The sequence below is a fragment of the Culex quinquefasciatus genome, chromosome 2 (assembly GCF_015732765.1).
Source record: "Culex quinquefasciatus strain JHB chromosome 2, VPISU_Cqui_1.0_pri_paternal, whole genome shotgun sequence".
Lineage (NCBI taxonomy): Eukaryota > Metazoa > Arthropoda > Insecta > Diptera > Culicidae > Culex > Culex quinquefasciatus.
This window is the reverse complement of record NC_051862.1, coordinates 59,861,121-59,875,625: the sequence shown is the minus strand read 5'-3', so window position 1 is coordinate 59,875,625 and position 14,505 is coordinate 59,861,121. Positions and strand designations below refer to the sequence as shown.

General features: G+C 37.2%; 1 protein-coding gene across 2 annotated transcripts in view; it reads right to left on the bottom strand.

The window, feature by feature from the left end:
* LOC6038544 (guanine nucleotide-binding protein G(s) subunit alpha) overlaps positions 1–14,505 on the bottom strand; it is a 38,216-nt gene that overhangs the window by 17,115 nt on the left and 6,596 nt on the right. The window contains exon 1 of one of the 2 annotated variants that reach the window (XM_038252025.1): positions 7,735–7,864. The exons of the other annotated variant lie outside the window; for it this stretch is intronic. The gene's annotated coding sequence lies outside the window, so the exon portion shown is untranslated. Of the gene's footprint in view, positions 1–7,734; positions 7,865–14,505 lie in introns of those variants that run through there. 2 annotated transcript variants of the gene reach the window in all.

Below are 14,505 nucleotides of genomic sequence, written 5' to 3'. Positions count from 1 at the left end.
AATTGACAATCTTTATCGTACGATCTACACAATGACAACGACGGCAATCGTCCGCGTCCAGCTTGCCCGTGTAGCGCACTTTTGACTTTTTCTATAAATTTCAATTAGAAAGCACGCGATACTTTCGGCCGGTCAGTTGCTGCAGCTCAGCGCGTTCCTCTGCCGTGGCGGAGGAATGTCCACCGTCCACGCGTATATGAACGGTGACCATGGCTGGCGTAGTCCCGCGGACACATGCACGTACAGTACACGCTGAAACAGGTACAAGTACATTCGAAGTATCAATCCAACGAAGAATTGCTATGCTTGCTGAATGTTAATTATGACTTATAAAATACACCGGATCAAGTCGTGGCGGTGTGACAATGTGCAGTCTGCTGGCTGCTGCTTTCCACATCAGACGACAGTTGCGGATATTTATTGAAGTAGTCGATTTGGCCGGTCCCGGGAGGTACACGAGAAGGTCTCAAGAAAAAGCGCATTTTTTTTAATGGTATTAATACACTATTGATATATATGGGATACAAAGTTGTAACCCTTTTCATCACCCATTGCAGTGCTGAAAAGTACAAATTTTCAGCCCTTTTATAAAAAAGTATTTCTATCCGATACATTATTTTTTGCTAGAGAGGGACCATATTTATTCAGACTGCAGTAAGGAAACAAATTTGTTTAAAAACTATTTTATTAAAACAAAGTTTCAACAAGCTACCATCAATTAAGACATAAACTCTGATTAGGGCATCTCCAGCGCTGGGGTGCAAATCAAATTTGCACCCGGCTCATGAATACCGAGATCAAATTTGCCACCTTGAAAAAACTCCGTCATCCCCACCGCTAGGGTAGCAAATTTGCCACCGAAACAAGCCCACCGCGGGGGGCAAATATGGGTTTTTATCATTTTTTGCTCTCGTTTACCTTCAAAATCAATAATTATGTGTTGATTCATGCCTAGAAATGCTAAAAGTTTATTAAACTTTTTAATCCTTTTAAATATTTCAAAGAATTTCATTTTTCGAAAATGTCGAAATTTCAACCATTTGCTACCCGATTTGATTCCCACCAAATTTGCTCTCGAGTTTGCCCCCGAGTCTCCCACCGCGCGTAGCAAAGCAGGTATCAAATTTGATCTCAAGTTCATCTGTAGAAGAAAAATATGTGTCGGTACCTGTCGGGTACTCATTTTCTGATACCCGACAAGTACCGGCAAGCCGGGGGCAAAGTTTTGAATGCGTGTTTCGAAGATTTTTGTATGTCTGCTCTTGTGGGTGATTCAAAAATTCAAAAATTCAAAAATTCAAAAATTCAAAAATTCAAAAATTCAAAAATTCAAAAATTCAAAAATTCAAAAATTCAAAAATTCAAAAATTCAATTTTGAAATTTTTGAAATTTTTGAAATTTTTGAAATTTTTGAAATTTTTGAAATTTTTGAAATTTTTAAAATTTTTGAAATTTTTGAAATTTTTGAAATTTTTGAAATTTTTGAAATTTTTGAAATTTTTGAAATTTTTGAAATTTTTGAAATTTTGAAATTTTGAAATTTTGAAATTTTGAAATTTTGAAATTTTGAAATTTTGAAATTTTGAAATTTTGAAATTTTGAAATTTTGAAATTTTGAAATTTTGAAATTTTGAAATTTTGAAATTTTGAAATTTTGAAATTTTGAAATTTTGAAATTTTGAAATTTTGAAATTTTGAAATTTTGAAATTTTGAAATTTTGAAATTTTGAAATTTTGAAATTTTGAAATTTTGAAATTTTGAAATTTTGAAATTTTGAAATTTTGAAATTTTGAAATTTTGAAATTTTGAAATTTTGAAATTTTGAAATTTTGAAATTTTGAAATTTTGAAATTTTGAAATTTTGAAATTTTGAAATTTTGAAATTTTGAAATTTTGAAATTTTGAAATTTTGAAATTTTGAAATTTTGAAATTTTTTGAAATTTTGAAATTTTGAAATTTTTGAAATTTTTGAAATTTTTGAAATTTTTGAAATTTTTGAAATTTTTGAAATTTTTGAAATTTTTGAAATTTTTGAAATTTTTGAAATTTTTGAAATTTTTGAAATTTTTGAAATTTTTGAAATTTTTGAAATTTTTTTCCTTGCTTGATTCGATTTTTCCGTGCATAATTCCATTTGATGCGGTAGCAAACAGGCTGAATACCGGGTAGCAAAGTGAAATCCCGAAGAACTGAGAGCAAATTTGCTACCGCGACAGGTACCGCGATGGGGTTGACGTCGGGTGCAAATTAGCTTTGCTTCGATGTTTGCACCCAGCGCTGGAGATGCACTTAGAAGGTTATTTATTTCCGTAAGCTTAGTCATTCCACTTCTTCCCAGAAACACGCTTTTTACCGTCAACCAGTCCAATCAATATCGAAAGCCTAGCTTCACTCGCTCTATCGCCGAAGTGTGTATATCTTTACGAAGTGCTACATGAGCTTGAACATGGTCAAACGGGTAAACGGAGAATAAAAAAAAAAGCTTTCAGGAGCCAACAGGAAGTAGACGTGTTCTGCTGGCCAATAGCCGGTGCTGCGGCCGGGGCCGGTGGCGGAAAGAAAACACTTTTCCTTCCATCAGGTTAACGGAACGATTCCAGCCCCCAACCTCCTCCCCCCCCCTTTCTGCACCTATATATAGCAATCGCATTTCGGTGTACATATTTTAATAGTTTTCGCCGTTCTGGGATTAGAATAATCGATCGGGCTTCCGCTAGCCTTCCGCTGTTCAGTGTATAGGTATGAATTTGGAATTGTCCTGGCTCCTCTCTCTCTCTCTATCGCTGTGTAAGCCTTTGAATCCGATGGATCGGATGGATGGACCAAATGCTGGCAACTACAACACACCACAGCGCACATTGTGTCCACCCACAGCTGAAGGGGAGGGGAGGGCGAGGCCAACTTTTGCTCTCGTGAATATTGCAGTAGGAAAAGCAACAGCCTTGATCGGATGATTACGCAGGCTTTGGGACAGTTTCCAAAACTAAGCCCAATATAAAGGTCATAGTGAAATTATGGACGCTTCGATCTGCAGTTAATGCTGTTTTTTTTAACAAAAATTACACGGCTTTTACTGCAAATTAATTAACCGAAGTAAAATGTTTCCAAGGCCTCCGGATAATCGAATCTGTTGATACACAATTTTAACGTCAATATCCACCATGAAAATAAACACAAAAAAAACAACTTTAAGATATCAATTTGGAGAGAAAAACCACATAAATATAGCTTTTAAAAGATAACGAACAACTCCTTTGAAAATTCTAACAACAGAGTAAACATTTTAAGAGGCATTAACATTTAATGGTAAGAGTACCGTCATCTGGGGTGAATCGGGACTACAGTCTGAATAGGGACAGCAGGTTTTAGAGCACATAAAAGCTTAAAATTTGGAAATTTTGTTGATCTGTGTCTGATCTATACGAAAACAATCAAAAACATCAAAATATTGTGCAGTAACAAGGGTAAAATAGCTGTCCCAATTTGCCCCATGTGTTCCGTTTTGCCCCAGATGACGGTAGTACAATCATTAACGATTGAATGTACTTTTCAAATCTGTAATAACCCAGAAGGGTAATTTTTTCTCAGTCAGAACAAAAAAAAAACATTTTAAAATTTTGTTTTTTTCCAACTTTGCAGGGTTTTTTTTAGAGTGCTTCTGACAGTTAAAAAATGATATTAAAACATTTGCTTGTAACCATGGCGAGTTATTGCGATTTTAAGAAGAAAAAAAAAGTTTAAAAAAGATAGTCTATGTCGATCATGGCGGGTAACAGCTTGTCCTAAGGAGTAATTTTGGCAAATTTGAGGATACAACGGAAATGATTTTTTATCGTTTTTTCCAACACTTTCAATACTTATCTGGTTCTTTATTTTTGAAAGCCTCATACATACAACTATTTTGAATTTCTTGTGAAATTCGTGAATTCCTTTGATACTTTTCAACAGATTTGTTTCCTTAGATTTCATTTTTAAATGGTGTGCTCTAGTTTTACAAAGCGAGCAGTAGTTCTTTTTTTGAAAATTAATGATGATTTTTTAAGTTCTTTCAAGCATGAGCACACAGAAAAAAATAATGTAAATTTGGAAGCTGTAATTTTGGAAGGTTGAATATTACTTCTTTTATGATGTAATTTTACCTCAATTTAGACTGAAAAAGTGACATTACACCAGAAAAGTGGTAAAATTACACATTTCCAGAGGTAAAATTACACCTTTTTTTCTGACATAAAAGATGTACCCCTTCCCAGATGTAATATTACCATGATTTTTTTTTTTCTGTGCATTTTCTGAAAATTTGCAAAGACTTTTGAGTAATTCTCTACGAAATCGATTTATTTCGATTAATTTTATTTTTTGTGTTTGGCTCAAACTTTGTCGGGACCTTCTCTATGACCAAAAAAGCCATTTTATGTCATTGGTTCCCCCATACAAGTCTCCATACAATTTTGGAAGCTGTCCATACAAAAATGGTACGTAAATATTCGAACATAGATTTTTAATTTACTTTTATCACCAAAAATTAATTTTCTAATATTCGTATTTATTTTATTTTCGAGATTTTTTTTATGTTTTAGGGAACCAAAACCCGCAACTTTTGAGCAATAGGTCAAACATTTTGCAGCTGAGTTATGATTTTTTTTGCAAAAATAGTAATTTAAAAAAAACGAAATCTGGAAAAAAAATTACCTAATTTTGTATGTAAATTTGACCGATTCTTAGCAAAGCTACACCATAATGTGATTTTTTATATGAAATAGTTCATTTTTATTATGATTCAATAATTGCAATGTGCTTTTAATGCGTTTTTTACCTCAAAAGCCAAAAATATTGACCAAATATGGTCTGCAAGCCGTTGAATGCTGCTCCTTTCGTTGTCCCTAAATGGCTGGCAAAAACTCAAATTTCAACCAATTACATATTTGACCAGCCGGGACCGTGGTGTAGGGGCAAGCGTGATTGCCTCTCACCCAGTCGGCCTGGGTTCGATCCCAGACGGTCCCGGTGGCATTTTTCGAGACGAGATTTGTCTGATCACGCCTTCCGTCGGAAGGGAAGTGAATGTTGGCCCCGGACTAACCTAAAGGTTAGGTCGTTAGCTCAGTCCAGGTGTAGGAGTCGTCTCCCTGGGTCCTGTCTCGGTGGAGTCACTGGTAGGCAGTTGGACTAACAATCCAAAGGTCATCAGTTCGAATCCCGGGGTGGATGGAAGCTAAGGTGTAAAAAGAGGTTTGCAATTGCCTCAACAATCAAGCCTTCGAACACCTAGTTTCGAGTAGGAATCTCGCAATCGAGAACGCCAAGGTGCTGTAAAGCGAATAATTTGATTTGATTTTTTTGACATATTTGACCTCAAATAAAAAGTTTCCAACCTTCTTTTAACTAAAAAATTATCATTTCGAGTAATCCTGATAATATTTAGTCGAATTCAGAATCTTTGCATAGCAAATTTGTATTTTTTTGCAAATATTTCAACCACGTGGTAGCTGTCTGACATATGGCGTCGCGGTGTTCATCAAATTTTCATAGCATGCTAAGGAAAATTGGACGCCCTTTGAGGGAAAACCGTTGATTCCGGAGACATCGCATTGTTTGCCGATGCGCCAGGTCTAGGGACATCGAATCCATATGCTTTCTTCGGGAAAAGTGTTTTCCAGACCATTCCCCATAGGCCTGACCATACCAGAAGTTGGCGCGTGATTTTCCCAGACCTGTAGGAGCGTTTGAACAAAAAGTTCCAATTTCCCATAGTAATTCCCATGTAAACTTTAACCCTGATGCGCGCAGCCAGTTTACAACCAAATGAGCTGATATTTGGCATGAAAGTCCCTATGGGCATGCCCTACAAGGGGAACCATACTAAAACTTGATCCGAGAACTTTTTGAAAAATGTACCCACCCTAATAATTATATTAATCCTCTGCCATATAACACTATGACATTTTAAAACATTTTCGAATCAATCACATTGTAGAGAACAGTTTTCTGAACATTTTCCATTGACCATTTCTGAAGACGATTTTTTTAAATCAAGACTAACATTTCAAAAGGACGTATGTTTGGCCCTTTTAAATTTTTATTCTTGCTTTAAAATAAAAAAAATGTTTCTAAAAGATCGGCAAGTTTCACCAATGTTTCATTTTTTAACATTGAAAAATAAATTAAATTTGAATACAGTGCCATTACGTTTTTGTCAACACGATTTTTTCAAACATTTCTGCTTCAAGCCAAAAGCCAACGTCAATGTTTAAATTATTCATTATTGCGTGAAATTTCAGATTTTGTTTTCAATCAACAACAAAATTGAAGTTAGTCTCATTCATCAGACATTTTTGACGAGAGAAAATCAAGCTGCCAAAAACGGAATGGCACTGTACTTTAAACACGAGCAACATTTGAAAGAACGTGTCAGGATTTGTGTCATTTCGATTAATTGAGAACATTATTTATTTACACTGTTTTTTTATTTTCTAATCTTTTCAAGCCTTATTTTCAAACAATATTTTTTGTGAGTTTTGCTTTCTTCAAACAACATAACTTCTTAATTTGTTTTTTGACTGACTTTCTATGACGTTTGCTGAATTTCGAAGTAAATACAGTGGACTCTCTCGTTGTCGATATTGAAGGGACCGTCGAGAGCGGGAGTTATCAAATTATAGAACGGAAAATCAAAGCAATCTGTTTGAAGGGACTGAAAAATGTATTGACAGCTGGAGCAATATTGATATCGAGAAGATCGACAGCCAGAGAGTCCACTGTATTAAACAAGAGTAGTTTAATTTAACGGGTTTGCATGTAACTAATGAAAACATGTTGAAAAAAAAATCCTCGAGCATATGTATTTTTTTGCAAATAAAAATTATGTTGTGGAAAACTTAAGCTTTCTACGAACATTTATTTATATTTAAAATGATATAAAAAAACCACCTAACCCGCTCAACAGGTCTTCCAGAACGTCCAACGCATTGAATGCAAAACATTTTGCACAGAAGATTACACAGCCCGCAAGTATTTCAAAGCCCAGGTTCATTACCCTGCCCCATCCGAGAGCGCCCTAGTATATCCTAGTTCAAACACGGGACGCCTGCATACTGACCGACTCCCCGTGCCCTCCGATAATCTTGTTGCTCCGGGAGCTCTCCAAGGCAACTGAGAACACGAATGAAAGCGAGAGAGAGAGAGTCTCCCCGAAAAAGTGAGGGAGAGAATGCTTGTTTGGCTGCCCAGTTTCTCCAAAAACGAGGAAAATAAAAAAATAACCGTACTCACTAGAATATCCTGCGCTTCACTCCCATACAAAAACATTGAAGAACACACACTCACACGCATACAGTTACAGGACGTATCCCCAAAACGGTCCCATCATCAAAGGGTCTTGTTTCTGCGGGGTTGAGCGCATCCAAATATTGACAGTTCCAGGAAAAAGAGTAGCGCTCTACTCTCAGAGCATAACGACTTTAAGTGTGGGAGGTTGGGGTTGATTTTCGCCCCCCGAAAAAAATAAAGGATACACGCGTGTACGTCCACCAACGCCAACGCAGCACGGCTATGTTGCGGCTACGACGACGACGACGGAATCTGCTTCTAGAACAAACCAACGTAGTGGGATGCCGTTAGCCATTAGCCTCCTCGGAAGGTGCTAAAAGTGGTCGTCGGGGTGGAGGCCGCCACCGCCGAGGAAGTACTGTAATAGTATATTGCTAGCGTGGGCGACGACATTTTGTTCGCTACCTTTCTCGCTGTGTGTACACTCTTGGTGGGTCTTCACGGCCTCCAGGAATGGTCACTATTGCTTTCGGTTGCGTTTACACACACACACTCACTCAAGGACTCACGTCCCGGACCTTCAAGCTGGACACATCCCGTCGTACCCGTTGTTCTTGGTTCACATTTTCCACTACGCTTCTTCACCGTAATTGTTGCTGCGCCCATACTTTGTGCGAGCTTCGTCCCGTGCTCGAATCTATCTTCTTTTGATTGTCACATCCGCTGAAACACAACGCTTGACGACGAAGACACGGAGTGCTTAATTGATACATTGTCGTTCTGAGGTTCTGAGCTTCTACACCGCTGTAGCTACCTCTCTCGTTTGTGCTTCTTGACGTTCACAGCAAAATTTTCACTTTTCTTCCTTCACAACTCGTCTCGCCCCTCACCGCCCCTCGCTACAGCTGCAGTTTCGCAGCAACTCCTTGTGTACTCTGTTGCTTCTCCGTCAGTCCGCTCCATTGCAGCACACTACATCCTCTTCAATGACGTCTACAACTTTGTCGATACGGTCAGCTCCCATCGAGCTGCTGGTATCCACATCGCGTGTGGGGGCCCACACCACACTCTGGCCAAATAAACTCGTCGTCGAACTACGACGACGACAACAACACAGGCACCGCACTCCAACAGTTTGCTCCCATTCTTGATCTCTCGGTGCGCACCCATTCACACACAGCAGATTCTCAGACAAGAGCTCTCACACTCTTCTTTGGAAGATCCGCTCCCCCGAAATTAGAAGACCACGCGTTGACGACAGTCACACTCTGCTCATTCACACCCCGTCAGCCAGTGTGGATGTGTGCGTCGGTAACTCCACCGGGACCATAACATTGTCACACTTTCTCCACTTTTTTCCAGAATGCGCGCCACGACTGGACGACAAAGTCGTCACTTCCGGGAACATCCGGCTCAAGTTTTTTGGAAGCAACTCAGACAAAAGGATACTTTCCACTTTGGCAACTACAGTTTAGTGCTGAATGTTACGTAAGCATGGTTCATTGACTCCGCTTCGATAAGTGGAATGGGTAAAATTGTCTAATCTTAAATAAGAAAACTGTTAAGATATTAACACACAAAACAACAAACGTAGTATTTCATGGTATTTTTGTAATCTTACGCATGATTTCATTTCTTTTTCCAACACCTTTAATCACTAGCGTGCCCAGGGTGGGGCAACATGGGGCAGTTGCCCCACCATCCTCGGAAATTTGTTCTAAAATTGGGCAGGGGGTGTCCATACACGACGAAATTTTCAAAACTCTAATATTTTTGCCCCACCTTCCTTGAGGACCAGGGCACGCTAGTGCCCTTAATATCACCCTTGCTAAACATTTGAGCTCACGACTCCTGAGTACAAGTCCGATATACCTTACTTTATGAATAACCTCCATATCGACGTCAACATTTCTAATAAAAGTTAAACGCATTGCAATGTTGAACATTATTTTACTTAAAGTACATAACATTACTGGCTTCCATGGAAAATTTAAAAAATATTTACAGAAATTTACAGAAAACATTGTTTAATTAACTCTCTTACCCCAATGCTTTCAACTCTTTGAAAATAAGTAAATGGGTAAATTTTGCTCCAAAAACTCTGGAATACCTTTACTTTGGTCCAAAAACATTGCTGTAATGCTAACAACAACATTGCAAAAATGCTGAAATTTGTGTGACACAATCTCACCCCCCAGACCCAATGTCACCCCTGATGACGGTACCTGAACCTTGTGACGTAAAAAAGCATTAATAAAAGACGACACAAGCGAAGCAAAACGAATCAAAGAAAGCTTCCCCTCCAAAGACAGCAGGGTTATATAGACATTTGTGATTTGTAATGTAAATAAAAACTAAACAGCAAAAAAAACTGTGTAAAATCGCATGCAAAAGCATGCACACCACCTTTGTCAGCAACACTTTGTCGCAAAACTATTGTTTTTAACGCAGGTACTTTGAAAAATCAGCCTTTAAGAATTGTTGTTCGTCTTCAAAAAAGACGTGAAATGACCAAATTGACCAAAACGGCCAAATTGACCAAATTTACCAAAATGACCGAATTGGTCAAATTGACCAAAATTACCAAATTGGCCAAAATGACCAAATTAACTAAATGGCCGAATTGATTAAATTGACCAAAATTACCAACATTTCTAAAATGACCAAAATGACAAAAATTACCAAATTGACCAAAACGGCCAAATTGACCAAAATGACCAAATTGGTCAAAATGACCAAATTAACTAAATGGCCAAATTGATTAAATTGACCAAAATTACCAAATTGGCCAAAATGACCAAATTGACCAAAATGGCAAAATTTACCAAAATAACCAAATTACCAAATTGACCAAAATTACTAAAATGACCAAAATGGCCAAATTTACCAAAATAACCAAATTACCAAATTGACCAAAATGACCAAATTGAACAAATTGACCAAAATGACAAAAAATACCAAATTGACCAAAATGACCAAATTGGCCAAAATGGCCAAATTGACCAAAATTACCAAATTGACCAAAATGACCAAATTGACCAAAATGACAAAATTGACCAAAGTGACCAAATTGACCAAAATTACCAAATTGGCCAAAATGGCCAAATTGATCAAAATTACCAAATTGACCAAAATGACCAAATTGACCAAAATGACCAAATTGACCAAAGTGACCAAATTGGCCAAATTTATCAAAATGACCAAATTGACCAAATTTGGTCGTACAATTAAACTTAAATTGCTGATATTATTTTTACAACGATGAAGCTTATTTTTCTGAGTGCAATGACCCTTAGTACGACCGCAAAGGATTCAAAATGGATTTTTAAATCAATTAAAAAAAATAACTTCGACGTCCTTCATGACAGAAAATGTCCTACTTGACAGCTCGTTCTAAGAGGACCATAATTGATCCATCGAAAAAAATGTTGTCCTGTCAATTTATTTTTTTGCATTAAAATGAAAAAAGTGATCATAAATTATTTTAAAACGTGTTTTTACCGTTATTCATAAAAATTGACATAGGGACCCTCTATTCACCAAAATGATCAAATTGACCAAAATTATTCAATTTTAATTCGGTTTTATTTGTGAATAATCAAGTTACAATGAGTTCATTTAGGTACATAACAGAGTTTTGGTGTTCCTTTCAGCTGTGTTTTACATCGTAATTAAAACTTTATTACTTATAATTATGGAATAGACAAGAGTAAGAAAAAGTTTTCAAAAAACTTATAGAAAGTTGACCAAAATTATCAAATTGGCCAAATTGACCAAATTAACCAAAGTTACAAAAATTACCAAATTGACCAAAATGGACAAATTCAAATTTCAAATTCAATGTTACCACATCTACGAGGAATACTATATCAAAGTCTGTGCTCTGATGCTACAATGGGCGTTAGAGGGTTAAGTCAAACCAAAAAATGTTTCAATTCCTAAACAAATTCTTGGGCCTTGTCTTGAGGGTTCAACACATGGTCCTGATTATTATTTCAGAACAAAGTAAGAAGTAGTAACTTAGGATCAAAAATCATCAACATTAATCTGCAAAATTGCCATATCTGCACTGCCCATGTTCGCATAATTGAGTCATATTCAAAAACAGCAAGCTGAGAAAAACGCAAAGAAAGTTTTTTTTTCTGCGCATAAGGCTTTTTGTTATGTTTTCGCGAAAAAAATTGATTTCCTCCATATTTCAAGAACAAAATACTGGATGTGTTTTTTTTTTCTGAAGGAGCATACGATTTTGACTCAAACTGGATCAATAACTCAAAAGTGATGAAAATACACATTGCACATATTTTACAGAAGTTTTTACCTCCTCCCTCTTAAATAGCCTAAATGGATTCAATACGTGACTCGACAATTCGACGCTGTCGTGCTATCTTGTCGCACCCGCCATTTCGACGTTCCGAGAATAAACAAAAACTAGAGCACGCAATGTAAACAATAACAAACACGTTTTGTTCGGCATTGTCCCGAAGTTTGGTTGAAGTTTGAAGTTGGTTGCTGGAGTCCCGAGTTATATTTTACGTTATGTTTATTAAGGCTATTTAAGGGAGAGGAGGTAAGAACTTCTGTGAAATCTGTGCAGATATGGCAATTTATGTTCGAAAAAGTCTTGCTTACTTTAACATCAAACTATTTCAGGTCGGGTCCGACCTTTGTTTAAATAAACGTTTGAAATTAAATTAAGCTAAAATTAAGCCTCATCATTGTATTATGCAGATATTAAAAAAAACTTCTAGAGTTTTTTTTTTAAAATAGGTCCAATAAACAAAATTTTCAGATTTAGCTTTTTGGGTGATTTTTAATACTCGTGACTCAATGCGGTTTCAAAAACACCCAAAAAGCTAAAACTGTGAATTTGGTTTATTGGACTTTTAAAAAAAACTCCAGACTTGAGCTATTTACAAAATCTTATCTTTGAATTATCTCTCGATACAAAGTAAAACTATTGTATTTTAGATTAGCAATATCTAAAACCAAAACCAAATCAATAACCGAGGTTCTGAAGTGGGGACGCCGTGTAAGTCGGGAACCCTAGGCCCTAATAAATCTCTCTGAGGCGACAAACATGGAGACGCACGGTGCGTGCTGGTAAACGGAAGAAGGGTTCTCTCCCCCCTCCCCGAACCAAATTAGCCAAACACATTTTTAGCAGCAGCAATAACTAGTCAGTAGAAGAGCTGCTGCTGGTAGCTCAGAAGGGGAGCGGGGAGCCCGTGCTGTCGAATAGATAAGACATGCGATCTTAATCACCCTTGGGACCGGGCACGCGTTGGTTGGCTGCGTTGTGTTTGTTGTTTGCGCGCGCGATGATGGGAAGTTTTAGGTGGCTCCGGGCCAGGCTATGAAATTGATAAACAATGAATGTAACTCACGGGGGCAGGCAGCAGAGGCACCCCACACAAGTTACTCATCCTCATCGACCGGACCGGGGTGCTGACGCGCGCGCTCTGCTATTGGGCTGCGGTTGTTTTTCAGCCCCGGGTTGGTTGGTGATAATTCCGGCTTCGAGAGGGAAAATGTCGCTTTATTGCACTTTCTCAACTTGTTGTTCTTTGTTAAACAAGGAGACAGAGAGTTATCTAAAGATGATGAGCACATTCTAGTGACTGGTTAAATGTTACAAAGATTGAATAATATTTTTCGCTCAAAGGATCATCATCTGAGCGACTCATCTTGTTTGCTTTTTGGAGCGATCAGTAATCAATGACTAGTGAGCAAACCAGGATATTCTTGTGGGATTTCACAAACTCTGAAAAATATAACTGGAGAACTCCAGTTATGCCAGTTCCGACGATGAGCAGCCATTTGATCGTTTTGATCATTTCACATTCCTGCCCATGATGTCCTTAAAAAATTAGATCGTCAGATTAACCGCTGCCTTCCAAGCTGCAATGCTATGGGGAGGACTTAAATAATATCTCTTCTGGTCTTTCTGGTCTAAATTAAAACACTCGCACACACCAAACATTCTGTATGAATTCTGCGCAAATTCAACTCAAAGAACAAAAAAGTCGACGAGCCTTCAGATTAACGGTGATATAGAAAGCTCTTCTAAAACACTCAAAACCATCACATAAGTACAAAAAACTATGAAATTTTCTCCGCATGTTGCATGCCAATAATAAATTACCAAACTCTTAAAAAAACTCTCTCAGGACCGAAACTTTTGTTGCCACCAAGACAACTTTTAATTATTCAGATCACATAAAAATGAATTCGTTTGGATGCTTGAACTTGTGTATTTTAAAGATTTTCCAGCAGATTATCTTCTATCTAATAAAAAATTTCGACGGTTTTGTTCGAACGCGAATCAGTTTAACACGGAACGGAGCATCGGATCGAGGTGCTCTTTGTTGCGTTGGGTTCGTATAAGCCCAAGGAAGGTTTATACGATAACTAATTGACACTTTGGCCACTCTGGAACCGATTCCAGAGCATCGGCAAATTGTATGGGGAAAGTTACGTAAAATCAAATTTTGATCACAGGAGGCTGAATAAGGAAAAAAGCAAAAAAAGGCAGAAGTTTGTCGGGTAAGGCTTGTTATATTAAAATTTGGAGTTTCTTCATTAATTTAATGAATTTCATAGGCTCAAAACGGACTTCGATTTAAAAATTCGCCAAAAATCAAATCTTCAACCAATTATTTATCTATGAAAAGCATTAGAAAATAATAGTGGTTTGATGAATTGACTTGTCTTATGTTAATTTGTTTATGTTTTGAAAAAAAAAACATTTTCTCACAGCTCAACTTTGGCTGTGATTTTATTTAAAATATGTTATTTTATAATACAGTCCAGACTCGATTATCCGAAGACCTCGGAAAAATTTCACTTCACATAATCGAATCACGTAAAAAATTTGTCTTATTTTTGATTGTCGAGCTTAAATATAAACTACTCAGAAATGATTTAGAATTTTGAAATCCAAGATGGCGCCTTAAATAGCGGTGATGACATATTGAAAAAAAAATAGGAGCGGCCGTGGCTGACTGGTTACGGTGTTCGCTTTGTAAGCGAATGGTCCTGGGTTCGATTCCCATCTGCTTCCAACGAGAAAGTACAGGAAATATAAATCTTAAAACTCTGAACATGAACGAAAAATTAAAGTCGCTCGAGTCGGGGTTCGATCCCCCGTCCTTTGGATCGGTAAGCAAAAATGCTAACCACTAGGCCATTGCAACTTGGTGATCTATAACTGGAATTAGGAATACTGTTACTACT